Genomic DNA, 21885 nt, shown 5'->3' on the forward strand with positions numbered 1-21885 from the left:
CCCATCTGGTATCAGGTTATGCTTTAGAAATATTGCAGGTAGACTTCTACCATGCATTTAGGGGTGACCTTATTTACCAGGGGCGGACCCATCTGGTTTGAAGTCAATTTTCCTACCGGGGACCTTATTTACCGGGGGCGTCCCCACCGGTATCAGGTTAAGATTTTTTTTTCTACCAGTGATAACTTTATTTACCAGGGATAGCACCTCAGCCGGTATCAAGTTAAATCCTCTGGTTTAATTGATAGATCTTATATATAGGTATAACTTTTATTTCAGGGACAACCTTATTTACCAGGGGTACAACCTCAACCGGTATCAAGTTTAAATCCTCTGCGTACCTATTCATTTCAGAAAATTATTTTAATTGATCTATCTATCATCTGAATTAGGGGTAAAAATTGTTGTTTTTAACCAGTTGTTTGTAATTTGTTGAGTAACTCCAAAACATATTAACATATGTTGATAAGTATCTTTAGAAAGCATATTACAATAAAATATAATTAAATTTATGTAATTAACAAAACAACATAAACTTAAGGAGTATCTGGGACAATAACAAGCAAATGACTCTGTTCCAAGAATTATGAAATTGACCAGAGCCCAGCTATCTAGTACCTAATATTCCTGTCACATAAGATTTGCCCAATCATAATTGACTGTCTTAGTCATGTGACTTGTGAATTGAGTAATTTGTGAGCTCGTAGCGCCTTTATCATTTATTGTAAGGTGTTGATTGTTTGTAAATATAGACATTGGCACATTCTCTGTACAGAGTTTTAATTTCAAAGTAATGAATTTGAAAATGGCGGAAATATAGCCCTCTGAATATGGCATTTCGTTCACCTTTTAATGTAAATTTTACCGTAATTTATGAAATTTCAAAGAGAAATGTTTTGAATTGGATGTTAAAGAGCATGATCTCAGATACAGAAAATGACTAATTTCAACGTCATGTGATTCATAATAAAAACAGAAAACATCTTTAATTTTGAAATTCATAATTAGCCAGCCAATCAGCGGTCGGGTTAAAATTCTGTCCTGGGCTCAATCTTGTATACACACGGGCCGTTTCGAAGGTCTTTTTGTTTCATTTGGCTGGTTGTTACCTGTAATTTCGAGATGTTTTAAGTTCTACACGAACAATGTACACAAACGCCATGTTTGCGTTAATACACGTACATGTACATGTGTAGCTACACCGCATGCATGGGAGGCCTTCCTTACGTGAACCTAGCTATTAATAGGACGTACATTTAATCAATCAATCAAACAAACAAACAAAACCACAGAACCAAACAAATTCACGTCAAAATTCTTTACAAATTTTACATCTACATGTATTGCCCGACCCGCACATTAACCATTAACTGATGTACCCATTATATATCCAATCAGCAGGCTCCGATATATTCACCTCTCTATGAAATCTTCTGCCCCTTAATCTGTTTACGGTTGGACCAGCCTAGTTTCGTAAGAAACGCTTTTTTATTAACATTCAATCGACTTGAAGCGAAGGAAAAGAGTATTAAAGCAATCGTCTGTTCGCTAACATTACTTTTATCATTATATAGGTGGAAATCCCGTGTTTTGATCGCGATCAAATCGAGTTATTATTACTTTTTTCCCTTATTTCCACAAATCTTGTTAGCAGGATATCTCACGAACGAAACACAGTACGACGCACAGCTTTTGACACATTATGTAGGTACATGAGATCTTGAAACGTACGTTCGATTTTTTTTATAAAAAATGTTCAAGGTCAAGGCCACAGACGTAAAAATCTACTTTTTTTCGACCAAATTTTAAACGTTCCTTACTTCATAACCGTTCGCTGTACGTTGTCCCCGTTTTGTCTTTAAGGTAGATCGTGACATAGCGCGATTTTTGTTCATCACATGTTATCAGAGATTAGGTCAAGGGCTCGCTACGGGGTCAAACAAATGTCAAAAGCGAAAATTGCCACAGAAAAGTTTTGAAAGATAGATTTGAAAGGGCATGCTCTCAGAAATATATAATGAAAAGTTCATCGGAACCAAAATGGCGGAGATGTAGACCTTGGAAAACTGCGATTTTGTCGTTTTCCCGCCAAAAATGCACAAGATTTCAGCGCCTTCAATACTTAACATACATGCCTGAATTTTGCATAGACATAGCATGGACAGATATCTACAACAGTTTTACGCCAAAACTTTGTGACTCTGTTACGTCATCAAACTCGATTATATATATTTCATATTTCATACACCTATGGCATACATGTGTGCCTGCATGAATTAAGATTAAAATTAAAATTATAGTCAAGGTCATACAAGTCACATATGCTACATGAGTACAATTGTTGTAGAACATCTTTACATCAAAGACTGATTGCCGCATGTCAAAATAAGATTTTGTTGTATGACCTTAATCACTCTTGAAGGTCACGGTAGTAAAATGTTGAACTAAATGCTGAAATATCATTTTACATTAACACAATTCCTTTGAAACATCAGCTGAGCTCATGTATGGTATAAATGTATACGCGTATAATCGAATTACGTTGACATGAATTCAAGGTCACAATGGTCATATCTTGCCCCAAGAGCACAACATAGTTCAAGTTATATGTGTCGTAAGTTTCATACTCACGAAACAAGAAGAGCTTTTAATATGTTATTCACCACCAATAGTTACCAACATTTTGAGAATTGCAATATTTACAATACATAGAGTTTAATTTTACAAAGTCAAATAAGTGTTCAAAATTTATTTTTGCGATATATTTACTGCCTACAAGTGATGATATTTTCCACTTCAGTGCAGAAGAATAAATACACACGGTCCGGCCATAAAGCTAAGTTGTGGTCTGCTATTTTATTTTACATTTTTACAATGGTATCAGTAATTAAGAAATAAACAAGAACTAATGGTGCATAAATGCTGTGTTGTAAATGCTGTGTTGTAACGAGTGCCTATAAAGCTTCATGATTTTCACGGGATCTCAGCGCATTTACAATTTGGTGTATGATGGTAATTTTTTGCACATACATTTAGGTATATACTATGGAATGATGTTTAGAACATTCATGCGGAATTCATAGGGATTAATATAAGCACCGGATTCGGAATTCGGGATTCGAATCCGGTCGCAGCACCTTATTTGTTATTCAAAAATGAATGAATAAATAACAATTAAAAAAAACCCAAATTAAAACATAATTTCACAATGTCAAAAAAACCCTAAATACCCCAATAAATTGTGTTTATTGGGATTCAATTTTGAATAACGAATCCGGTGCCAGCATCTTATTCTTTATTCAGTACAATTTACATGGACATCGTTTAAAGACTTTAAAACCGTAAAACACCTCCTTAGATCATTTGAATAACGTAACCGGTGCCAGCACCATATTCGTTTTTCAGTTTTCAATTTTGAATGAATTTCACAACCTCAAAGTATGATGATTTATTTCAGACGAAAAACAAAAAGCAAAACAAATAAACAAAAATAACATAAGATGAAAAGTAAATAACAAGACAATTTATATACCACACAACGAAACAGCCTTGATATCAGCGCCTTCTATCCTCTAGACCGATATATTGACCATCAGGCTGATAAAGGTTTAACATTAAAATGGTCACGAAATAATCTTCAAATAATAATTCACACATTGTAAAAATGTACTGAAACTTCGTCTGTCCGGATTTCGGTTTCCAGGCGTTAACTTGACAACGGTTTATGTATTTTATTGAAACAATACTAAGACCAGTCAATTAAAACCTCTTATTCAGTTGAAAATGTCATGTTTCTCAGTTTTTCTAAGTATACACAGTTAAAATTGGCGTAAATACTATTAATAATCTATGCTGTTTGAGAGTCACACTTCCGGCTGTATCGATGTACATCAAGGCTCTGTCCCAAGGAGCACACTTACATAGACGTGCAGTGTGGCTGATAGACGGACCGATATACACACACAAAGTGTTAAAGGTAGGATATGACTCTTTCTGTTTTTATATTTTTTTTATTATAATTTGTACTTGTGAATATTAGATATACAATTTGAAATAGCATACTTAAAATGAAATTTGTATGATGCAGCGTGATACTAGATACATTTTATTAATTTATCAGAATATCAAGCACTGTGCGTGTTAAATTTGGATTTTATTTGAAATAAACCATAACATTTGGTCTTAATGATAACGAACATGTAGAAGGGCGATCTACGGTATGTGCACAAAAGTACCTGGACACTTCATAATCTTACTACATTTTTCATGTGTGTTTTACATCGATGATTCCTTCAAAGAGTGAAGGTTTGCACGTAATATTGTTATATACTAACACGGAATACTGTCGTTCATCTTATTACATAATCAGCCTGAGATCTAGAGACTTCGCCTATTTGATATGTTACTAGTGTAATATGAAGCGTTTTTGGCTGGAAATTCATTGTGATGTCATTACTTGACGTCAGTAAACAATGACGTGTCCTCAGGATTTGATGACATTGTAACAAAATGACGGTCTCTGCTTTAACACATTTTGACGTTAAAATTTTTCTAAATGGAGGTTGATGAAGTTATGTGATAAAAAGCATTTTAGAATTTTCGCTCATTTCATATGAGATTGTATGAAACTCGTGTCTCTCATTACAACCATGTAATCTCCTATAGAAAACAGTTATTTACCAAAACAGCAGGAGTTATAAACATTGTTTTTTTTTTACTTTGCTGGACTATATCGTTGAAAACAGAGAATGTTTATAACTATGCGAACATCTAGTTATATTCTCAAACTTTAATATTTTATTCAATACCATTTTGGTAGAGTTTTGTTTTCTACTCTAATTTCAAGTCTCGTTTTGTAATCCCGTTTACTATCCAAATAAACAAGCCCTCCAAATCTGGGTCATGAGTTCGAATCCCATCCCATGTGGTGCAGTTGCCACGTTTACATTGTACAAAAGGTTCATAGTAATAGCGTAGTATTTCAAATAACCTGTCAGAGTTCATATAAGTTGTTGTTTCTAATTGTGCGTATAAATGTATGATGATGTAATTTCGTTGGTACCCGGATGTTCGTTATATATCTGTGTATGACACAACCTGTGTCCACTCTCCTGGCTTCTTCGTATATTCCAAAAGGGGGTTATTTACTGACCAAGACGTGCGATCTCCAGATGTAGGGTTATCGATGGCATTACTTCTCTTTGCTTTACCCAGTTACATGTTTAAACAACACAACTATATGATGGCTTTTATTGCACTACAAATACGTTATGTCAAGATGTGGATACTAAAGGCTTGTAGTTGTAAAAGACACAACCCCGCCAAATTTCAGGTGATATATTGCCTACAAAAGAAGGTTACATATAATATGTTACTGAGATAACAATCTAGGTGGAAAACGATCTCCTGGTTTGCATGCATCAATAAGAATAAATTTAATATGTAAATCACGGCCCCTCCTTAGTGTATTTGTTAATCACAAGAAATACATGTAACTGACCCAGAAAGCCCTTCAAAGGTACCTAAAATGTCTATAGTGTAGAAAAATGAAAAAAGTGATAATTAACTTTAAGGTATCTAAGGTATTTGCCCCAGTCAATAATAGTCATACGTGTATTTTGTATACATTTATAACACTTTTGATGTGTACTTGAACATATAAGAGCATAGGCCGAAGTTTTATATTGGGGTAATAACTCGAAATTTGATAACATTATCAATAATGATTAATCATTACTCAGAATATTTACAAGTACAAATTTCTTATATTTAAGAATAAAAGTATCTTTCTGGTGGTTTTATCGAAAGATAAAGTTTTTTCAATCACTTCAATATAGCCTTCAGATATCGAATATAAGTTCAAATTGAATGGTCCACTCGTACTCTTAGTTTCTTTTGTTGAGTTAATGGACTCCTACAGGTAATATACCTTTTTTTATTTAAATGGACCCCTGCTGGATGTTATTCACGACATCATAAATATTAATGAATGATTCATTAACTTTCAAGAATATTAGCAGATAGAGATTCAAGAAAAAAAGTTCATGAATATTCATCAAATGACTCTCATGAACTCATAAGTTTTATGAATCCATGAAACATTCATGATTGTTCATGATCAATGTGTCAAGAATTATCCATGAAGTTTTATGCATGACTATTATTCATGAAATTCTTCAAAATGAATGAAAATGTTTCATTCATTTTTAAGAATTTTAATGAATAGCAGTTATGCATAAAACTTCATGAATGATTCTTGACATTATATTTCATTCATTTTGATGACTTTTAATGAATATCTACTGAATTCACATGACTTGTTACATGACCACATGAGTCACATGACTTCCAAATATATTTCCCGCCAAAGCAGTCGCAATCCAAAATGGCTGCTGAATCTGCTGGCGTGTGGAAGGTGAAACATTATTCATCTTAAAATAGATATTTTGGCACATTAGTGAACGGATTATTCCCTGGGTTTTTTAAGCACAATTGAACACTTTCAGTAAGTTTTGATTTATCTGCAGTTCTTTATCAACATAAAAATGTTGCACACTGATATTGCTATTGTGATTATGCATAGGTATTGGTTTGTGACATTTTATCAAATGTTATTGAATTAAATTGTCCGTATAAACTATCTTGCTTTACAACTATAGGTTAATTTTGTACATATACTAATTTTCTTCGAATATACATTGTATTATGAAATTGATTGCTGCGTGGTATCACTGAAAACAGATTTTGTTAGCACTTATCTGTGGCGGTATGAAAATATAATGAACACAGTAAACTGTTGGTGATTTCATGTTCAACTCTTCTTATATCATATATCAATATATGGTGTATATACCTATTGTTATAAAATTAGTTTCATCCAATATTGAATAAATTCCAATAGAATGGTCATTGGTTTGATAGAAAATTTCAATTCTGGACCCCCAATAAAGTTCATGAAATTCAAATGCCGCTGACTCCAATTTGCATTCATTAAACTTCATGAACACGACCCAAGTTCATGAATATTCATAAATTGTTCCCCTTCATGAAGTTTCATGAATACTCATGAATTGTTTGTGCATAATGCTGCGAGTTGTAGTTTATGAATAACTCACGAATTATCACGAATTAACATTTATGACCCTTCATGATGGTTTTTCTTGTTATGAACCTTCTTAAAATATTCATGAACTTTTTATGAATTTTCATGCATGCTTTGTTCATGAATGTTAATGATTTCATGAATTAAAGTGATATTCATTAACTTTCATGAATTCATGAATGAAAGGATTCTTATATGTTCATGAAATATATTTTCCTAAATTATTCATGAAGTTGTAAGTTATTTGAAGAATAATTGAAGAATATTCATGAATTATTTATGAACCATTCATGAATGTTCATTTATTTTTCATCAACGTCTCACAGGGGACTGTACATTAAACGCACATAATTCACCTGTTCTTCATATTATTTCATTTTCGACATGTCTTCAGACAATAATGACATATTATGATCATGTTCAGTCAAGTTATCAGAAAAACAGTCCCATAATGACAGTGATCAGTGGAATTTTACCTCTAATATTGTCGACATAGAAAATTAAATTAAACTAGATTTGATCGCGATCAAAACACGGGATTTCCACCTATGTAATGATATAAGTAATGTGAGCGAACAGACGAAAACAAATATTTCATAGAGAGGTGAATATATCGGAGCCTGCTGATTAGATATATTCAGGGTACATCAATTAATGGTTAATGTGTGCGGCAATACATGTAGATGTAAAATTTGTAAAGACTTTTGATGTGAATTTGTTTGGTTCTGTAGTTTCAAAACTGCCGGGTATTTTCCCCAACATAGCACCGGTTAAGCTTACACATCCGGTGTCACAGGTGACAGCTCTGCCACACACATAAAAGGTTTTGAACCTTTTCTTTGATTAAATGTACGTCCTATTAATAGCTAGGTTCACATAAGGACGGTCTCCCATACATGCGGTGTAGCTACACATGTACATGTACGTGTATTAACGCAAACATGGCGATTGTGTACCTGTTCGTGTAGAACTTAAAACATCTCGAAATTAAAGTATTCACGTTGGGTATAGGTAACAACCAGCCAAATGAAAAAAGAGACCTTCGAAACGGCCCCTGTGTAAGATTGAGCCCCGGACAGAATTTTAACCCGGCCGCTGATTGGCTGGCTTATCATGAATTTCAAAATTAAAAATGTTTTCTGACAGGTAATTATTCCTTGATAAGCGTGATATATAAATTTGGAAATTCAGATTGAGATTTAGGTTCAAAATATCAATTTTGATAATGAATAGGTAAACACATTAGAATTTCAGGTTTTTTTAAAGTGCAAAAATTCTCCATTTCTTATAAAGATCTTGGACCAATGCGGAATAACTCGTACGAGTTTTAGTATTAGAGGATTATCTCCCTTTGGTGACATCATGTAATCTCAATTACTGTACAAAATCGCTGAAAGGACAATTCATGTTCTATACCTCCGCCATTTTGAATCATATGACATTGAAATTGGTCAATATATGTGTCTGAGAGCGTGCCCTTTCACATTCGATTCAAAACCTTTCCCTTGAAATTTCTTAAATTACGGTAAAATTTACGTTAAAAAAGTGAACGAAACGGCATATTCATAGGGCTATATTTCGGTCATTTTCTAATTCGTGATTTTGAAATTATAACCCTGAAACAGGCAATATGCCAATGTAAATATTCACATAAAATCAACACCCTAAATTAAATGATAAAGGCTCTACGATCTCACAAATTACGGAAAAAAATAAGGAAATGGAACAAATTGACATATTTGAAGAGCTATACTTCCGCCATTTTTTCTATAAAACCCCTTTAAAATCCATAACTTTTGAAGACAAAAGTTTATACAACATAGGTATGAAAAATCAACATTGTACATGTAGCGGGTGGAATTTGTTCAATAAATGACAAACCCGCTGGGTTCAGATTCCTTTATGATGTATGTTTATTCCATTTTAAAAACATTCTGTAAATATAATAAAACACAATTAGAATATTAAACTCTCAAATCATATATCATTCATTCAACACCGAATCACGCGAATAATTTTCAAAGACAAACTTTACATTTCACACAATACCGAAAACGTATTATTGAAAAATGGATATGATATATAAAAGTAAAAACATACACTAACAACACGTATGGTGTATCAATGTAATTGATGTATTCACTACAAAGTATACTAGCTCCGTACGTCATGAGTACGACCATGCAATCACAACAGATTGAACTACAATATAAAAGAACACACAATTCTTACTTCATTTCAGAAATATATAACTTAGACATTTTGCACACTTTACAATTACAATAATCGGATCACATGTATACAATACATGTTTATCCGTATATATTTCATATTTTAAAAATATCTAAATTATAATAATCACATTCAAACCATTTTCATACTTGGAGAATATAATAATGTATTAATCAAGATAAAGAACAAATACTAGAACAACCGAAAAGCAAGACTTACCAAAATTAATGAATTTCTCGACCGGGCAAACGAAACGTCCAACCAAGCACAGGGACGAAATTCAAATATCCCGAAATACAAAAAGATATATATCAAATACGTTAAACTGACCACACTGACCAATCAAAATACTTCGTCAATGTCCGTAACAGTCACATGTCCTGTCCGTCATAAAAGTCCGTCAGTGAACACTACTAACGGGTACACAAACATATACTGTACGTACATACACATATAGACAAACGCAGCGCTCGCGAATATATACGATATATTACGCACGCGAGTAAAACACGGCACGGCATAGATACATACTAATATTATTATTCACTGCAAATTATATATTTGCAAATATTGAAACATCTTTCAAATACACTTTTATACCACTTTTATTTATTACATAAATTCACATAAAATATGACCCTACTACATGCATTACAGGTTTAAAGGCGCTGAAACGTCTCGCGCAGGGACAAATATAAACTAAAATTTCGATTTTTGATGTCCTATATCTCCGCCATTTTTTGAATCTTATGACCTTGAAATTGCTCATTTTATGTGTCTTAGAGCATACTCTTTCACATCCTATTCAAAACATTTCTCTTTGAAATTTCAAAAATTACGGTAAAATTTACGTTAAAAAGTGAACGAAATGCCATATTCAGAGGGCTATATTTCCGCCATTTTCAAATTCATGTCTTTGAAATTAAAAACCTGTACAGACAATAGGCAAAAGCTAACATTTACAAAAAAATCAACACCCTACATGAGAGGATAAAGGCCCTACGAGCTCACAAACAACGGACAAAAATAAGAAAATGAAACAAATTGCCATATTTGGAGAGCTATATTTTCGCCATTTTTCTATTTAACCCCTTAAAAATAAATTAATTTTGAAGACAAAAATTCATACAACATAGGTATGAGAAATCAACACTGTACATACAGGTTTAAAGGCGCTGAAACGTCTCGGGCAAGGACAAATATAAACTAAAAATTCGATTTTTCGATGTCCTATATCTCCGCCATTTTGAATCTTATGACCTTGAACTTGGTCATTTTATGTGTCTGAAAGCATGATCTTTCACATCCAATTCAAAACATTTCACCTTTGAATTTTCATGAATTACGCTAAAATTTACGTTAAAAAAATGAACGAAACGCCATATTCGGAGGTCTATATTTCCGCCATTTTCAAATTCATGTCTTTGAAATTAAAAACCTGTACAGACAATAGGCTAAAGCTAACATTTACAAAAATTCAACACCCTACATGAGACGATAAAGGCCCTACGAGCTCACAAACAACGGACAAAAATAAGAAAATGAAACAAATTGCCATATTTGGAGAGCTATATTTTCGCCATTTTTCTATATAACTTCTTTAAAATAAATAACTTTTGAAGACAAAAGTTCATACAACATAGGTATGAAAAATCAACACTGTACATACAGGTTTAAAGGCGCTAAAACGTCTCGGGCAAGGACAAATATAAACTAAAAATTCGATTTTTGATGTCCTATATCTCCGCCATTTTTGATCATATGACCTTGAAATTGGTCATTTTATGTTCCTGAGAGCATGATCTGTCATATGCGCTATTCAAAACTTTTCTGTGACAAATTTCGTTTTTGACCTTTGTTTGACCCCTTAGCGAACTCTTGACCTTGACATAATCTCTGATAACATGGCATGGGAAAAGCACGCGCAATGTCAAGATCTGTCTGAATAACTAAACGTGAACCATGTACAGCGTACGGTAATGAAGTAATGAGCGTTTAAACTTCGTTCCGAAAAATTTGTTTTTTACGTCTGTGACCTTGACCTTGAACCTTATCGTACAAAATCGAACTTACGTTTCAAGCTATCATGTACATACATAACGTGTCCAAATTTGAGCGCCGTACCTTGTTCCGTTCGTGAGAAAAAGTGTTAAGATGGTTTCGTGGAAATAATAAGAATAATAATAACTAGATTTGATCGCGATCAAAACACGGGATTTCCATCCAGCAAATAATCATGTTATCGATCAGATGATCATTTTGATAATTTTCTCTTTGCATAAAATCGAACTATCTTTAATGAGCGAACAAACGGTCGAAAGAACGAACAAACGCACACCCGAGTGAAAGAAAGAAAACAATAACTATCGAACGAAAATAACAAACGAACAAAAAAAAGAAAGAAAGAACGAATATAATAATTACATACACAATGTATCTGGTTGAACACGGGTATCAACGTGTCCTTCATTCCATCCGTCTTTTAATCGGACTGTGTACACTTCCGGTTACAGACATATGCCACGAACATACTTCCATATTTGATTTTATTAACTCAGACAAACAAACACACGAACACATGAATTAATGGACAGACAGATTGGACAATCACGATACGGTGATCACAATTTGCACACATGGACGAACAAACAGCGCTGAAAAAGTTGAAAGTTAGAACGCATTACGATGAAATAAATATACACATAAATAACACATACATGATGTGGCATATTTTTTGCCTGCTGTAAAGATACACAGTAAAATCTCAATTAGTCGAAGATGAAGGGACTACCTTAAAACATTCTTCGTCTAGACTTCGACGCATAAACTGTCTAGACAATGCACCAAGTTGTTGTTAGTTGATGTTATCACTTAAAAGGTTTTTAAGTTTTGAAATTTTGTTTTCAAATTACAATTTTATGGGACTCACGCAATAAAATCAACTGAATGGATCACTGCCTGTCGTGTGAAACATACATGTGTATTGAACGAATCACTGCCTATGATGGGATATTAAAGATATATACTATATTTTTAAATGAAAACTCATTTTGTGTGATGTATGTGAAAGGAAGCCGCCATATTTTAACAACCAATTTTATGTGATTATTCACACGCAACACTGCGGGTGTCAGTTCGCTAAACCTGCCTATATTATTAGGCTTTTAAAATGTGTTTTTGCCTAATATATAGTTAGCTCGCGATACCTCTTAAAACGTGAAATCGGAGGAAAGATTTGGCCTACGCTACGTCAGCGGCATATTTCTAATGCATCGTCCATACCCCGCTGCCCCCATGGTATATCTCATTTGTGAAATTAAACAACTCTGCACAATGAAATACTTCTGAGACCCTTCTATTTCACACATTTGTAATGGCCGCCGACTACACATTTAGTTGAGTAAACGGCATCCTCGATATTCCAGGGGTTCCGATCACTTACGATCTCTACACCCCTGGACTATCTCATAGTGAAATTGGAGGCAACAGAATAGAACAGGTAACTTAGTCATTTGATGTACATCAAAAGAGCCGTATAACCACAGGGACCTGGCACGATTTTTTAAAACTAACAGTTTTAGTATTCATATATACATATTATAGTATCAAGGGTATGAACTCGGCGGTCGAGGAAAACGGACCTATTTGTTTAAAACCGTGATTATTTTAATAAATGGGTTCTATACAACATTGACGGATATCTTACCTTAAAGAGAAATAATTTATCTTTCCATTGAGTGCTTGATGAACAAAATTGGCCAAGTATTGACGAAGTTATGGCTTGATATATCGGGAAATTTACGAAAAATATGCTAGGTAGACATTTCCCTGTCCGGTCGAAATGTCGTCTCAGCTCTAATGGGTACCTCAAAAGCCAAGCCAAAATCACAAAATCTACGCTTGTGGTGGTAAACAGTACCCATAACTGTGTTCATCCAAAATCTCCTTTGGAGGTGTCATGACCCGTACTTTGTAGAAACTCCATTAAAACATCGTGTAGCTCACTTACTTCAACCGTCACCGCCATGTTCATTTTTCTCTCGGAACGCTTCTCGATTTTACATATCGTGACTACATTATGCAAATTATGTAATGTTTTGCTTTTGGGTAAACTCGAGAAGCGTTCCGATGAACAAATGAACATGGCGGTGACGGTTAAAGTAAGTGAGCTACACGATGTTTAAATGGAGTTACTACAAAGTACGGGTCATGACACCTCTGAAGGAGAATGTGGATGACCACAGTTATGGGTACTGTGTACCACCACAAGCGTAGATTTTGTGATTATGGCTTGGTTTTTGAGGTGCCCATTAGAGCCGAGACGACATTTCGACCGGACAGGGAAATGTCTACCTAGCATATTTTTCGTAAATTTCCCGATTCATCAAGCCATAACTTCGTCAATACTTGGCCAATTTTGTTCATCAAGCACTCAATGGAAAAATAAATTATTCCTATTTAAGGTAAGATATCCGTCAATATTGTATAGAACCCATTTATTAAAATAATCACGGTTTTAAACAAATAGGTCCGTTTTCCTCGACCGCCGAGTTCATACCCTTGATACTATAACATACATTTATATATATGAATACTAAAATTTTCGTGCCAGGTCCCTGTGCGTATAACGGTACACTGTGGTTGACTCTGTGCCTTTGATGTTAGGCGTCGCTCTCTCTATAGTCTTCAAATGAAATATTTGCTAGCCTGTGATTGGTCAAATGTTTTCCGCTGATCTGCCTTCAATTTCACTATGAGATAGTCCAGGGGTGTAGAGATCGTAAGTGGTCGGAAGCCCTGGAGTATCGAGGATGAGTAAACGGCAGCAAATCACCATCGTTTCCGGTTTTATATTTAAAAAGCCACGTGTAGTTGAAAGGTTTTTAAGTTTTGAAATTTTGTTTTCAAATTACAATTTTATGGGACTCACGCAATAAAATCAACTGAATGGATCACTGCCTGTCGTGTGAAACATACATGTGTATTGAACGAATCACTGCCTATGATGGGATATTAAAGATATATACTATATTTTTAAATGAAAACTCATTTTGTGTGATGTATGTGAAAGGAAGCCGCCATATTTTAACAACCAATTTTATGTGATTATTCACACGCAACACTGCGGGTGTCAGTTCGCTAAACCTGCCTATATTATTAGGCTTTTAAAATGTGTTTTTGCCTAATATATAGTTAGCTCGCGATACCTCTTAAAACGTGAAATCGGAGGAAAGATTTGGCCTACGCTACGTCAGCGGCATATTTCTAATGCATCGTCCATACCCCGCTGCCCCCATGGTATATCTCATTTGTGAAATTAAACAACTCTGCACAATGAAATACTTCTGAGACCCTTCTATTTCACACATTTGTAATGGCCGCCGACTACACATTTAGTTGAGTAAACGGCATCCTCGATATTCCAGGGGTTCCGATCACTTACGATCTCTACACCCCTGGACTATCTCATAGTGAAATTGGAGGCAACAGAATAGAACAGGTAACTTAGTCATTTGATGTACATCAAAAGAGCCGTATAACCACAGGGACCTGGCACGATTTTTTAAAACTAACAGTTTTAGTATTCATATATACATATTATAGTATCAAGGGTATGAACTCGGCGGTCGAGGAAAACGGACCTATTTGTTTAAAACCGTGATTATTTTAATAAATGGGTTCTATACAACATTGACGGATATCTTACCTTAAAGAGAAATAATTTATCTTTCCATTGAGTGCTTGATGAACAAAATTGGCCAAGTATTGACGAAGTTATGGCTTGATATATCGGGAAATTTACGAAAAATATGCTAGGTAGACATTTCCCTGTCCGGTCGAAATGTCGTCTCAGCTCTAATGGGTACCTCAAAAGCCAAGCCAAAATCACAAAATCTACGCTTGTGGTGGTAAACAGTACCCATAACTGTGTTCATCCAAAATCTCCTTTGGAGGTGTCATGACCCGTACTTTGTAGAAACTCCATTAAAACATCGTGTAGCTCACTTACTTCAACCGTCACCACCATGTTCATTTTTCTCTCGGAACGCTTCTCGACTTTACATATCGTGACTACATTATGCAAATTATGTAATGTTTTGCTTTTGGGTAAACTCGAGAAGCGTTCCGATGAACAAATGAACATGGCGGTGACGGTTAAAGTAAGTGAGCTACACGATGTTTAAATGGAGTTACTACAAAGTACGGGTCATGACACCTCTGAAGGAGAATGTGGATGACCACAGTTATGGGTACTGTGTACCACCACAAGCGTAGATTTTGTGATTATGGCTTGGTTTTTGAGGTGCCCATTAGAGCCGAGACGACATTTCGACCGGACAGGGAAATGTCTACCTAGCATATTTTTCGTAAATTTCCCGATTCATCAAGCCATAACTTCGTCAATACTTGGCCAATTTTGTTCATCAAGCACTCAATGGAAAAATAAATTATTTCTATTTAAGGTAAGATATCCGTCAATATTGTATAGAACCCATTTATTAAAATAATCACGGTTTTAAACAAATAGGTCCGTTTTCCTCGACCGCCGAGTTCATACCCTTGATACTATAACATGCATTTATATATATGAATACTAAAATTTTCGTGCCAGGTCCCTGTGCGTATAACGGTACACTGTGGTTGACTCTGTGCCTTTGATGTTAGGCGTCGCTCTCTCTATAGTCTTCAAATGAAATATTTGCTAGCCTGTGATTGGTCAAATGTTTTCCGCTGAGCTGCCTTCAATTTCACTATGAGATAGTCCAGGGGTGTAGAGATCGTAAGTGGTCGGAAGCCCTGGAGTATCGAGGATGAGTAAACGGTAGCAAATCACCATCGTTTCCGGTTTTATATTTAAAAAGCCACGTGTAGTTGAGAGGTAAACAAAATGCCAGCCATGTGTAGGCCTGTAGTGAGCTACATGTAGATGCGGTACCGCCGCCGTGTTCAATTTAAATGCTTGACAACATGTCGTGTATGTCGACCGTGATTCCACTATAACAAATCTAAGTGGTTGGTATTTTGTTTCGTCTCAATAGACAGTCTATTAATCTGTCTGCTCGTACGAAATGACAGGACACACACTGCGTACAGCACGCACATACTTTGAGATATATTTCATTAAGTCAGATAGACAAACAAAACAAACCCACGAACAAACGAATGGACAGACAGACGGACTGAATGATGGATGGAGGGATGGACAGGCAGACACACACGATATACGATTTCAATTTACACACAAGGACGAACAAACAGTGCTGAGCCAATCAGCGGGACTCTGGTGAGAAAAACAAATTCCCAATTTTAATGGGATTTGAATTGCCATATTTGGAGGGCTATATTTCCGCCATTTTCGAATTCATGATTTCGAAATTATAACCCTGTAGAGACAATAGCCCAGAGTCTCAATTTACAAAAAATCAACACCCTACATTAAATAATAAAGGCGCTACGAGGCCACAGATTACGGAATAAAAGAAGGAAATGGAACAAATTGCCATATTTGGAGAGCTATATTTCCGCCATTTTTCTATATAACCCATTGGAATTCATAATGTTTGAAGACAAAAGTTTGTAACTCTGTATATTTAAGGATTAAAGTCTCTTTCTGGTGGTTCTATCGAAGGATAAAGTTGAGTAGGGTATCGATATTTGGAATGGACCGTGAACACTTCAATAAATATTAGAGGTGTCTATTACAAGTATTGTAAAGCTACAATTGAAGGATTCCGTTTCATTGATATTTCGAAACACCCAAACGTACATTGTGTATGTAAGTCCTACTCTCGCCGATTCACAGTAGATTCTAGATAACGTATACAGGACTTGTCTGTCCGCCGAGGTGAACAAAAATGCATTGTCGTGCTAGGTCGTTTTGGTTACACTTATCCAACTCAAATACTGATGTTGTTCTGACATATCTTATCCATTCGCGTACAACCAAAGATGTTAAAAATACGAATATAATGTAGATCTAGGCTATCTAGATTTACAGTGTATAACAAGGTCTCGGCAAGGTACTTTGCCAAACCTATAAAACGTTGGTATTTATAGATAATTGTCAAGATTAAACTATCTGAGATACAGTATTATGTCAATCCTATGTCACTCTAGTTCGGCAAAGTAGTTTGCCACTAAATATTCACAAAAACCATTTAACTTAGGCAAACTCGATTCGCCAAGTATTTAGCACGAGCTGCACAGCCTACCCAACTACTAGATCCCAAAATGGCCACTGCAAGCTTTCCTGACCCGAAACGATACAGGACAGACGATTCTATCGATGTATTCTGCAACAAATGTGACGCCAAGATTACAAACAACAGGTTTTTGGACTGCGCCGTCTGTAAGCTTCAATACTGTTACGTCTGCACAGGACAGAAAACAAGCGTGTTACGTCTACTGGAGGCTGGCGATCTGGAAAGGCTTCACATGGTCCTGTAACTGTTGTAAAGGAACAGAAGCAACACTTCTTAGAATAGAAAGTTCACTCACACAGTTGAAACATACCAGTGAACATAGAATTACGAAGATTGAAGAAAGAATAGAAACAATAGAAGAAAGGCAAGACAAGCACGTAAACCAAATATCGGCAAAAATGGAAAATCTGAAACTTTCTATGAAGGACGAGATAATCCAAGAAATAAAGGGCGAAATGACGGAAATGGTAGATAAAAGGACTCGGGAATTACAAGACCGAAAGAGCAGGGACTCTAATGTCATCATCTTCAATCTGCCTGAATCAAACAATTGTGACTCTGTTAATAGACAAGAGGAGGATCGAAGGAATTTTCAAAAAGTAGCTGATTCTATTGGTGTTTCAAATTTGGACACGACTGCAATTTTTAGATTAGGACGGCCCGACCCAACTAACAAAAAAACAAGACCTCTTAAAATCATCATAAATAATAAGAAACAACGAAAAACCCTACTAGAAAATTCCAGACAAATCAAAGACAAAGCTCCAAGAGAATTCAAAAAGGTCATCGTGATCCGCGATCTGACTATCGAGCAGCGTGAAGTCAGAAAAAGAAAATTCGAAACAAAAAGAGTACAAGCACATGAATCCAACTCCAATGAAGATCAGATGGAAGTCGAAGATATAAATGCGCCAAACACAGATATAATATCAAGCCAACCAATGACGACAATGGAGAACATTAGCCCTATCAGACGTTCTCTAAACATGACGTCATATAATCATGACGTCTCATCAAATGAATCCACTTTAGTATACAGCCAAGACACTTTTCTGGATAGCAACGCCCCGACTTCTCCAGTCGTGGATAGAGCATAGGAAACTACTTTTATGGAGGTTTTTAATACAGTAACAATTGCCAATGACAAAAACAATCGTCCTTCGACCATCCTTGTTTATTACTCAAACATTGACACGTTAACCCCAAGTAAGCGAATAGAATTAGAACAAATAATTTCTCAGAAATCACCTGACGTAATTGGATTAACAGAAATATATCCAAAGTCGTCATCTACAGTATACGAAGAGCTATACAACCTGGCGGGTTATGATTCCTTCAGAAATGGAAACGGAAAACGCGGAGTCCTTATTTTAACCAAATCAATCCTTCAAGCAAGTCCAGTACATGTGCCGGTTGAATTTGACGAACATGTTTGGTGTAGTATCAAACTATTAAAAAATGATACACTGCTTATTGGAAACGTGTACAGAAGTCCAAATAGCGATTCCAACAACAATGATAAATTATTAGATCTATTATCAGCAACAGAACAACTAAACTTCAGTCATATACTTATCACTGGTGATTTTAACTATAAAGAAATAGTCTGGAGCACTTTATCAACTACAGTCTCTGCACACCATCCAGCTACATATTTTGTAGAGAAAACGAAAGACTTGTTTTTGCATCAACATGTACTTTCCCCAACAAGATACAGAGACAGACAAACTGCTAATTGCTTGGATTTAGTTTTTACCAATGAGGAAGGTATGATAGACAATATTGCACATATGCCCGGCCTAGGCCGAAGTGACCACTTGTTATTGGTTTTTAATCTGAACTTGTACAGTGATTGTAATTCGCATATTATTGAAAAAAGAGACTTCTTCAAAGGAAACTACAATAACATACGTGAAGGCCTACATAATACTGATTGGCAAGCGTTGCTATACGGAAAAGGTACCGAGGAATCATGGGAGATTTTCGCTGAAACCATATCAACATTAGTAGTAAATAACATACCAGTGAGCAAAATCACCATGGATCGTCCAAAGAACCGCATTCCTCTAGACGAACAAGCACGCAAAAACATCAAGAAAAAACAAAGGAAATGGTATAAATATCAACATTGCCATACAACAGAAAACTGGGAAAATTATAAAAGAGCAAGAAATCATGCAACAACTTCGATTAGAGCATCTAAATACCATTTCGAACAAAAATATCGCCAATCAAATAAAGGAGAACCCGAAGCAGTTCTGGAAATATGTGAGGACTAATACCAAAATAAAACGAACTGTAGGAAATTTGGAGATCTCAAACGGCTTAATATGTAGCGACAGCAGAGAAAAGGCTGAACTGCTCAACGAATACTTCTGCAGTGTATTTACTGTTGAATCTGATACAGATCATCTACCCCATTTTAATGATAGAAATGTAGACACTCCACTGCTAGATATTAACATCACAAAAGAAAAAAGTCAAGTCGGTGTTTTCTAAGTTAAAACCAAATTCTTCTGCTGGCCCTGATGTATTCCATCCCAAACTGTTAATCGAGACATCCTATGAAATTCTGGAACCTCTCGAAAACATTTTTAATAAATCCATCATTGAAGAGAAATTACCAAACGGCTGGAAAAATGCTTTGGTAACACCAATTCATAAAAGCGGTTCAAAAACAAAAAAAGAAAACTATCGCCCGATAAGTCTTACTTCCGTTCCTTGCAAGATATTACAGCGAATTATTAAAGACGAAATAAGAACGCATATGGAACGGAATGGCTTTTTTTCAACCTGCCAACATGGATTCACAAAAGGGAAGTCGTGTGTGACTCAACTTATTGAAGTTGTTGACTATGTCACGTCAGAAATGGAAAAAGGAAACAACGTTGACGTCATTTACCTCGACTTAAGCAAAGCCTTTGACAAAGTACCACATAGTCGATTACTACTTAAGATGGAAAAATATGGTATAAAAGGAAATATTCTAGGATGGATAAAAGATTTTTTGAAGGGTATGAAGCAAAGAGTTTGTATGAACGGCGAACTGTCTGCTCTGCGTGACGTCACAAGCGGCGTCCCCCAGGGGAGCGTCCTCGGGCCGATTTTGTTCTTGATATTTATCAATGATATGCCTGAAGTTTTAAACTCGGTCGTGAAAATGTTTGCCGACGACGCTAAGCTGATGAAGGGTATTGGATGTGTCAGAGACAGACTAGACCTACAGAACGACGTCGACAATGTTATTAAATGGTCTGAGACATGGAACATGGAATTTAACACCAAAAAGAGCAAACACATGTCTATTGGAAATTTACATCAACATGACAACTTCTGCTACAAAATGGGCACAAATGAAGAAATAAGCAAATGTAGTTCGGAAAATGATCTTGGTGTTACATTCGATTCTCACCTCAAATTTAGTCAGCATGTAAATAATTCAGTCTCTAAAGCCAACCGAATTACAGGATTGATATTCAAAACATTTAGCTATATCAACAAAGACATGTTTTTGAACCTTTACAAAACTCTTGTCAGGCCTCATCTGGAATACGGATCATGCGTTTGGAACCAAATTTCCATTAAGGACCAAATTTTGATTGAAAATGTCCAAAGACGAGCTACAAAAAGAGTGAAAGGTTTACACAACCTGACGTATGAACAACGTCTCAGATCACTAGGAATACCAAGTCTTCAATATCGACGGAAACGAGCAGATATTGTCCAGGTCTACAAAATAATCAATGACATCGATATTATGGACAAGGACAAGCTCTTTACGATGTCTCCTGTTACTGTCACCAGAGGGCACTCAAAAAAGATTCTGAAGCGCGGGGCAAATTGAATGTCACAAAGAACAAATTCAACAGTAGAACTGTGGATACATGGAACAGTCTACCTGAAAATGTGGTATCTGCAATGACTCTGAACTCATTTAAGTCACGCCTGAACAAGCACTGGCACAATGAGCCCTCTAAATTCACTCCTACATGTTTTTAATGTTACTTGATTGGAGAACTATTGTATACAAGGATACGCCTCCAGAAGCCATTGAGCTTACAACGGTGTTAATTTACATAATTACATAATTACATAGGCTACATGTTGTAGAGAACAACACAGACTCACAGACACACAACATGTAAACATTGCGACGTCATCGGAATGTGCAAAACTGTACATTGTACAACATTGTTTATTTATCATACGCACGGAAGCATTGCTCAAAGAGGTACGGTAGTAACATAAACAATGTAACTTTTCTACATTTGTATTTACACACATACATGTATATGTGTTCAAACCTATTTTGATACATGTACATGTTCATCGAACGTACGTTCGGTT

The 21885-nt window shown here is 35.5% G+C and overlaps 2 protein-coding genes across 8 annotated transcripts in view; both read left to right on the forward strand.

The window, feature by feature from the left end:
• The window catches only part of LOC138327667 (uncharacterized), a 293971-nt gene that overhangs the window by 54433 nt on the left and 217653 nt on the right, over window positions 1-21885 (forward strand). The gene's annotated exons all lie outside the window — the stretch shown is intronic.
• Window positions 3925-21885, forward strand: part of LOC138327669 (uncharacterized) — a 252576-nt gene continuing 234615 nt past the window's right edge. The window contains exon 1 of one of the 2 annotated variants that reach the window (XM_069273959.1): window positions 3925-3976. The gene's annotated coding sequence lies outside the window, so the exon portion shown is untranslated. The remainder of the gene's footprint in view (window positions 3977-21885) is intronic. The other variant, XM_069273960.1, reaches the window with a different exon arrangement.

This window comes from Argopecten irradians, chromosome 7, assembly GCF_041381155.1.
Source record: "Argopecten irradians isolate NY chromosome 7, Ai_NY, whole genome shotgun sequence".
In the NCBI taxonomy this organism is placed as follows: domain Eukaryota; kingdom Metazoa; phylum Mollusca; class Bivalvia; order Pectinida; family Pectinidae; genus Argopecten; species Argopecten irradians.